This window comes from Rhyacophila brunnea, unplaced genomic scaffold, assembly GCF_057557595.1.
Source record: "Rhyacophila brunnea isolate RB1 unplaced genomic scaffold, BYU_Rbru_1.0 scaffold_13, whole genome shotgun sequence".
Taxonomy (NCBI): Eukaryota; Metazoa; Arthropoda; class Insecta; order Trichoptera; family Rhyacophilidae; genus Rhyacophila; species Rhyacophila brunnea.
This window is the reverse complement of record NW_028232785.1, coordinates 21,768,955-21,778,582: the sequence shown is the minus strand read 5'-3', so window position 1 is coordinate 21,778,582 and position 9,628 is coordinate 21,768,955. Positions and strand designations below refer to the sequence as shown.

Below are 9,628 nucleotides of genomic sequence, written 5' to 3'. Positions count from 1 at the left end.
GCTAATATACTTCCAGTATTATATAAATAGAATAAACAAACAGCATTGCGATACTCTACAAGTCTACATTGACACCTCGTAGGTATCTGACATTCCATATTTTTGACAGAGGGTAATTAAAATGTTACCAATATAAAAACCATAAAATTAAATTAAATAATATTAAAAATACGGGTAATGCAAAAGTAATTTAGTTCATTTTTGAATTTAACTGTATTTTTGTTTTTATTTAATTTGATTAGTTACCTGATTTTTAATAACATTTTAATTCCTTCCCTTTGTTGAAAATATTGAATATTGGATTCGATGTGTCAATGTTGCCACTTTATAATAATGTAAAAAATATTAAATTAAATTGTACAAAATAATATGTACCTAATTATTCAACTCTCTCCTCTACTGATTGAAAATAATTAAAAGTATTGGATGTAACACCTACCTATGCCTTTCCATAATCAAAATAATACCCAGTTTGATCTATTATGATAAGAGAAACGTGTGTGTAAACTTTTGATATTTACAAGATAGGAAATAGGTAAACAGAATTTTAAGGGAGGACATGCTCAGCGTGGGTCAAAATGGAGCTTTTTTTCTATTTTCAAAGCATGATCCTGGACATACCTTAAACGTTGTAGATTTCTTAATAAAAAGTACTTAGGTATCTACCTAATCTATATTTATTTTATAATAATAATCTTCATAATCATGAGGCAACTTGTGCGAGGTTTAGGAGGATACCCAAGTCCTACATGAAACGCACCAAATGCAATATTAATGTACCTACCAGTCGCGACCCGAGAACTACAGGGTTGTAATTGTCGAATTTTGGCCAAATTAAAGTAACAATGAGCTAGTCTTCCAAGTACCTAACATTATCTACGTGCTGTATTAATATGAAGTCGATATTTTCTATATTTTTTCATTAAAACCCAATAAGTACTACCAAGTTCTATGTGCACTTTACAAGAAATCTGTGGTACTACAGAGTTGTACCTACCGTTGTCTAGAAAGATCTGTCGTTCTACATTACAGAGTTCCATGTGTTTTGACGTTTCGCGTCGCGCGAATTATCATTACATTTAAAGTTGATAAATTGGTTTTAATTGCAATTATAAGAGTAAATCGTGTTGTATAATATTTAAAATTCATTATTCAGATTTCATGCAGTGTATTTAACTATTGTACATAAACTACTACAGCTTCGAAATTCATAACCTCAAAAAATTGTTTCGTGACATTTAACAGCAACAGTATTTGTGGAGTCAATAATGGATGATTTATATTATGAAACGTAAGTAAGCCTTAATTATATGGTTATTTAAAGAATTTCATTACATTAGTTATAGTGAAATATTCACAAACTGTTAATTACAACACCTAATTCAATATTTTCATATTGTGAATCTCTTGCACAATTTCTTATTACATTTTGTTAATAACAATGTCTCAATATTAAGATTATATTAAGGCTGTTCGTTGCATTTATTGATTTTGTGTTATTTATTGTTTCAGGTTTGGAAGTCTTCCTGGAAGCGATAATATAAACCTTTTAGACGTATCAAATGTCAGTAGAGGAGTTGAAGAAATGAATATGTTGTATTCAAGCATTCCGATTGTTGAAAATTCCCAGGAAGAATACCATCAAATGTTATGCTCTCAAAGTGATAATATTATATACCTATCAACAGTAAGTAGAAAAATCTGTCAACGATGTCAGACAAATCAATGACGTATTAATCTTTTACAATTTAACAAATTATATGCCTACTTATATTATTACTAATGTTGCATTTTTCTACTCTTACAGGCTTGAAGTTTCTTCTAGAGCTGAAGTGAACGATTTAATAGAAGGACAATCATTACATCACATTCCCTCAACCACCACCGTAGGTGAAAAATTATTACATCACATTCCCACAACCAACACCGTAGATGAACAATTATTACATCACATTCCCTCAACCACCGTAGATGAAGACGATGGGCTGTTTGAAAGTGAACCACTAACATCGAGCGTGCTAGTTAGAAAACGTATCGCTCACCCCGAGAATTGGACACGCAATATACTAAAATTAAAATGCCAATCAGGCCAAGCTTACACATCAAGACGCGGAAAGTTTGTACCCAAGAAAAGTGTTGTAACCAGAAAAGATTGCCTCAATTCCTGTACATTCAAATGCAATAAATTTATATGTTTAGAAGAACAACAGAGTATACACAAAGACTATTATACATTAAATCAAAATGAAAAATATCATTTCATTTTAAAAACAACTGAAAGAAGTGTTATGAAACGTCGCACTGTTAAAAACAAAGAAAACCAAGTATCACGGAGGAAGTTTACATTTAAATATAATTTAATGGTGAAAAATCAACTATTTCAGGTATGCAAAACATTTTATTTGTGGACGTTGAGCATCTCTCAAATACCAATTTATAACGTTAATTCAAATGTAAAAAAATACTCCAGTATTCCAACGCCTGATGGTAGAGGGAAACATGTAAAAACATTTGTGCCTGCTGTATTAAAGGATCAAGTAAGAGAACACATTAACTCCTTCCCGATAGTTGAATCTCACTATTGCAGAGCTTCTACTAAAAGAGAATATCGTCACTGTTCTGGCAGAAGACACTAATTCGAAAAAATGACATTGAGTTAGTGATACCAAAATGTTCTTTATTTCAAATTTTTTTTTTTTTTTTTCGACCATGTCCGATCCTAATAGGATCATATGGACCTCCACAGAGTAGAGGTTTGTATTAACAGATTTTGTTTTTACTAGAAATGGATGTCAGCCACTTGCTCAACCTATTAGGTCCATACCCTGACTCAAACACATATTGAAAAACAATATGTGTACTTGCAAGACCCAGGATTCGAACCTGGGACCCACGGCATGATAGTCCAACGCTTATGCCGCGCGGCCACCGTGGGGTACTACTTTACCGTCTGGAAACCTTAATAAATAAACAGTCTTTATTTTAAAGTCATCCTTTTTACGATTACTTAATAAACTCACATGATAGACCATTTCAAACATTTTAACAACTTCAAAGTCAAATTACTCAAAACTAGTATTCTCCAGTTAGTGTGTTCTGCCAGGACAGAGTCGATATATAGATTCATCGATGTCATTATCAATGATGTATGATCTATATCTTAGCAAATGCAAAGAGACTGACTCCATTCCGGGTAAGATGTCGATGTATAAATTAAGTTTTAGTACAGAGTTCAATCTTGATTTCCACATCCCAAAATCAGATAGATGCGACACCCGCGAGCATTATAAAGTAGCTAAAACGAATGGAATACTTACGACTGAGCATGAATAGTTATACAAAATACATTCAGTATTGAAGGCAGAATGCGCGAAGAACGTGATAAAGACAGACAAAACAGTGATACACCCGTACTTTGTTTTGATTTAGAAAATGTGATAACATGTCCCAGGGCAGATATAAGTAGCTTCTTTTATCACTCAAAATTAAATGTTTACAATATGACTGCGCATTTATCTACTACAAAAATGTCTATTGTGCGATTTGGAATGAAATACGATCATCGCTGATAATCCTCTAATTACAAGTTTAATTATGTGGAGTGACTCATGCGTGCACAGAATATAAATTCTATGATGTCGTATGCAGTGCTGGATTTTTTAAAGAGTAATCCACAAGTATATTCTTAGGTTTTCACCATGTCTCCTTCTTCCTTCTTTACTCGACGTTTCGGGCTCGTTGCAGAGGCCATTATCAAGAGATATACTAATATACTATCTCTTGATAATGGCCTCTGCAACGAGCACGAAACGTCGAGTAAAGAAGGAAGAAGGAGACACGGTGAAAACCCAAGAATATACTACGATAAAAAACAACCGTGAAAGCCTCAAACATTATATAAGTAATCCACAAATTTCACAAATCACCATGAAATACTCCACCCCAGGGCATTCTTGTATTCAGGTAATTGACAATGCCCACAGTCAGATAGAAAAGGCTATGACGGCTTCCGAATTTTATTCGCCGCTTTCGTTTATTAGAATACTTTTAAAAGTAAGCCGCAAAAATCCATTTATTGTGTTACAAATGGAAGAAACAGATTTCAAGGATTTAGGTGCATGTGCTAAATTTTACAATTATAAACTCATTCCTTACACAAAAGTTGCAGCGTTAAGATACACCCGGTCGCTATTTGAAGTAGAATATAGAACATCTCACACTAATACTGATTTTCTGATTAAAATTAACATTAAATTATTAGATAGACCGAGCCGCCGCGTTAAAGCAAGCATCTCATCTATAGTTATTCTTCCTCAAAATAATCTTCAGCGCCCGAAAGCTATAAAACAAATCCGTCAACTTCCTAAATATAAAATAGATTCTTTAAGAGCTATGCAAAAGTTTATGCCAATAATAGATAGAAAGTTTTATACAGCGTTACTGCGTAACTAGAAAAATAATTGAGTTTCTATTTGAACATTTACTGTTTTATCCGTTTTAATAAAATTATATTCATCTTAATATTATGTTCTACGTTTAAAAATTTGTGTTTTAAGGATTTTTGTATTAATTAATAATTAATTGTGTTCTTTACATTTTCCCTTATATCTTTTGCTAGTATACTGTATGCACATATGTTTTGTTCAGAAGTTTGTGGTTTTCTTATTTAAATTACCATGTTAATTGTGTTTTTTATATTTCTCCATGTATTTTTTGCTAATATATTGTATGCACCTATGTGTACGTCCTGAGTGGCAGCGTTCGGCGCAGCATTGAGCGTTTTGCGCAACACAAACATATAAATGTATAACCAAAAAAGACATTGTCTACGAACATTTACACACACGGTTATACGTGTAAGTTGCGCCGAACGCTGGCACTGAGGCCTCACACTATGTTTTGTTCAGAAGTTTGTGATTTTCTTATTTAAATTAGCATATCAATTGTATTTTTTATATTACTCCATGTATTTTTTGCTAATATATTGTATGCACATAATATGTTTTTTTCAGAAGTTTGTGGTTTTCTTATTTAAATTAGCATGTTAATTGTGTTTTTTTTATATTTCTCCATGTATTTTTTTGCTAATATATTGTATTCACCTATGTTTTGTTCAGAAGTTTGTGGTTTTCTTATTTAAATTACCATGTTAATTATATTCTTTATATTCTCCTTGTATTTTTTGGTAATATAATATTGTATCCATCTATGTTTTGTTCAGAAGTTTGTGATTTTCTTATTTAAATTACCATGTTAATTATATTCTTTATATTCTCCTTGTATTTTTTGCTAATATATTGTATCCATCTATGTTTTGTTCAGAAGTTTGTGATTTTCTTATTTAAATTTGCATGTTAATTGTGTTTTTTATATTTCTACATGTATTTTTTGCAAATATATTGTATGCACCTATGTTTTGTTCAGAAGTTTGTGATTTTCTTATTTAAATTAGCATGTTAATTGTGTTTTTTATATTTCTCTATGTATTTTTTGCTAATATATTGTATGCACCTATGTTTTGTTCAGAAGTTTGTGGTTTTCTTATTTAAATTACCATGTTAATTATATTCTTTATATTCTCCTTGTATTTTTTGCGAATATATTATTGTATGCACCTTTTTTGTTAAGAAGTTTTTGGTTTTCTTATTTAAATTTCCATGTTAATTGTATGTATTATATTATAATAATTATATTATATTATTATGATGTTACATACTTCATATAATTTTTGCATTATTTGTATTTCTTCATCCTTCATTACGTTGGTAGTTTATGCTATTTTTTACCATAGGTACTTATGTTTTATATTTTAAAATTACCTTGTCACCATTTTCATTCAATTTAAAAGGTATTAAACAAAATTTACAAAAAATGATTTTTATTTTTCTGAATTTCCCATTTTTCCAACAATTTCAACAAAAATCATCCAAACATTCTGTGTGGTAGGTAGTTTCTCAAATATACCTAATATATTTTTTTCTGCGCGTAGCATAATATTAATATTTTTGTGACAACAAGATGGCAACACTAACCATCGCGCGTGTGCGACAGCTAATTCTCATATTTTCTCAACATTGATTCTGACGTATTGACAGACCCACGCATGAAAATGGATGTAAAAAGCGAACCAGACGATGTTTTACCTGACGCGGAAGACCAAGATTGGTTTGAAGTTCCCATAGAGCGCCCAAAAACCACTGACGTCCATTCTTATTTAAAACAAGAGGCTGTCAACGATGACAGTTCGACAGTCGAGGTAGGTACCTACCTAAGAAGTTGTTACACAGATATTTCATGTAGACTGTAGTTTATTTTGCACTTATGTACAATTTCACCGAATGTTTGCTTCTAACGTATACGACTTCGATTACAATCAATACACACTAATTGTATAGTTAATATAACTTTCGGTACAATGCCCAGTTTAAAATGGTACGATTTTATTTTATGCGAGTAACACACTATCGACATTTACAACCAGTGGCACTCCAGGGCGGGGGGGGGGGGGCAAGGGGCCCTGGCACCCCAAACATGAAAATTATCAGAATGATTTTAAACATTGAAATTGAAAGCCAATAAACTATACCTTTGGGCTTAGACAAAAAAACACGGCAAAAAAATGATTTGTAATTCTCCAGGACCCTTTTTAGAAAAATTTCTTAGATTTTAATTTCTAACACAAAAATTTCGAAACACTATCGTCAGGTTTTTTTAGAAACCCAATCCCTAATGGAACTGTTAAAAAATTCTCGGTGTCCACCCGAATTCCGGAGTGGTGTAGGTCATGGCTCGGGAAGGCTGACAGGGCTCTAGCCTGGGGGCCCGGCATATCGGGTTGACCAGATAAGTGAGATAAACACACATAATAAATTAGCTTTAATAGTAAAAAAATGTCGCTTGCGGCTCTATTATACTTCATGGCCATGAAAATTTTCAATTATATAAATGTGCAATATATTTTTTGATTATTATGTGTCGATATTCGACAGCTCCATTATTAAAGTAGATGTATTAAAAATCGCCAATAATTCACTGTATAAGTACCCTTAATTTGAACTAAAACACAATTTGAAAAACGTTAATGTATTGTTTCACACTGCCTTTTATCTTAGCGGTAGGTAGGGGGCCCGCCAAATATCCTAGCCTGAGGGCCCGTTTCAGAATGTGGGGACCATGGTGTTGTAGGTCCACCGAGTGCAATAGACAAAAGGCCGATAAACGAGAAATTAGGCTGTGAAGAAAAAGAGCCTATGGGACTAATTTACATTCTCCTCCTTGCCCCCCTCCCCAATATTAAATTCTGGGTGCGCCACTGTTTACAACAGTACCTACCTACCTATATGGCAGATGCAGGGAACTCGTTTATGTGTGTTGTATACTTAGATTATAGAAAAATAGTTGCATAACAAGCTTCAGATCTCGAGTATGGAAAACAGGGACCACAAAAATAATGGGAACTGGCTTAGGTACCCTCAGCAAACAATCATAAGATACTGTAAGTCCTAAAGACTACGATGGGCGTGACATGTGGAGAGAATACCTGAAGTTAGAGCGCCAAGGATCATGACGAAGTGGCTACCCCAACGGAAGAGTCCCAGAGGCCGACCGAGAAGGAGATGGGCTGACGCCGTATAAGTGGACTGGCTTCATATAGGAAGACCCAGTAACTGGATAAGTGTGGCGATAGATCGGAGTGAGTGGAGAGCGGTTGTGGAGGAGGCCAAATCCCACCCCGGGATTTAGCGCCGTGGAAGAAGAAGGCTTAGGTACCCTACCGAGTGTGGTATAACAGGCTCAATATCTCGAGTGTGGAAAACACGTGATAAAGAATATGCTATTTTCAATACTTAGCTAATACTATGGATTTTAGTTTTTCACGTTCATGTAACGTGCTTTCAATCTTTGGGAACAGTCGACGCGGTTTTGTTTACCTGTTGTTTTATGGCTATCAAGCCATAAACTACCCTGCTTCAGAACTTTGGTCTTGGTCCATGGCGATGGCTTTAACATTTTTATTTATTAAGGCTATACTTCAGCTGAGGCATGGTCTAATATATATGCGACGCGCGGATTGTGCAAACGATGGGATTTGGTTTGGAGGGATTAACTTCAATGTACAAACGAGGTGACGAACAAAAGATAATTTGTGATAAAAATTCATCATGCGTCCATTTACTGTTATATTAGTAATAATAATAATATATTTATTGACATGTTTTCTTTTTCGAGTACATGGGTAACGTTTTTAGTCATCTTTACACGATATAAGAATATATTTCTCTGACGCTGTCACAAAACAAATTGACGTGCTCACACCTCGCTATACCGCTGTCCGATTGGCGACGGGTGCGAAATTTCGTCCCACCTATTGTTGAAAATTATTTGCCGTTTCACTCATGCATGCTTTTAATCAGCTGTTATATGGTCAAGAACTATTGGACAAACTTGAATGCGTGTTAAATAAATGTTATTTTCAATAAGTAGTTACGTCTGTATGATAATTTTCGTTTAAGTTCGTCACTTAAACAAAACGCGCATCTAATATTATTTGAAAATTGTCGGCATGCTTTATGATCTCTGGGTTTGGTCATAAAATAATAACAAACGCCCTACTTCAGAATCTTGGTCCAGTGCAACTGGCCTTCAGATTTCTATTATATTAATGTGTCATGTGGGCAGATCTATTAAGAGTATACTTCAGTGAAACCGCAAATAATTTTCAGCAATAGGTGGGACGTAATTTCGCAGATGTTGCAAATCGGAGAGCGATAGTCGACCTGTGAGCACGTTAATTTGTTTTGTGATGGCGACGGGGGAATTAATTCTTAAGTCTTGTAAAGATGACTAGAAACGTTACGTATTTACTCGAAAAACAAAACATGTCAATGAATATATTATTATATTACTGAAATATCAATAAACATAACATTAAATGCACTCATGTTGAATTTTTATGACAAATTATGTTTTGTTATGCACGCGTCGTTTGCACAATCTTCGCGTCGCGTAGTCGTGATGGTTTTAGACCATGCCTCAGCTGAAGTATAGCTTTAATATTAATGGGGTACATTGGTGTACTTCCATGTATCTATGTACTTTATAATTTTTGTATTCACTATTTATAGATACCTACTATTTTTTCTAATACCTACTACATCTATTTCTTTGTTTATAAATGTCACGTTGTGAATGTCTCAAATTTATAATTTATTACGTTCATTATTTATATAAAATAGATAAATTTCAATAATATCAAAAAACTAATTTATATGATTATTTTTCAGGACCATGCGCTGAAGTTCGCACATAATATAAAATCAGAGACAGACTTGGAGCGAGTTGACCTCAAAAAAGAGTTTATTGTCGAAAGAGTACACCCAATCAAGTATGAAAATTTTTCACCTAGTTGCTCATATTCTGAAGACAAACCATTTATTCAGGTAGGTACTGCATCGAATGACAGAATATTCAATAATCTACGAATATAATAAGTTATTATTTTTTGTGTTAATTATTTTTTTCCTAAGCAACAGACGAGAAATAATGTCACACTTAAATTGTGTCGCTTAGAGGCAGAACTCAGATTTTGCAATTTTAGAGTTAAATATACCAAGTGATTCTAAAGGCA

At 33.4% G+C, this 9,628-nt stretch overlaps 1 long non-coding RNA gene across 1 annotated transcript; it reads left to right on the top strand.

Moving 5' to 3' along the window:
* The first annotated feature begins 1,023 nt into the window (after positions 1–1,023).
* Positions 1,024–2,633, top strand: LOC147076911 (uncharacterized). The gene is made up of 4 exons (XR_015069384.1): positions 1,024–1,291; positions 1,513–1,687; positions 1,808–1,890; positions 1,972–2,633. It is a non-coding gene; the product is annotated as an uncharacterized LOC147076911 (long non-coding RNA).
* Positions 2,634–9,628: the final 6,995 nt, after the last annotated feature.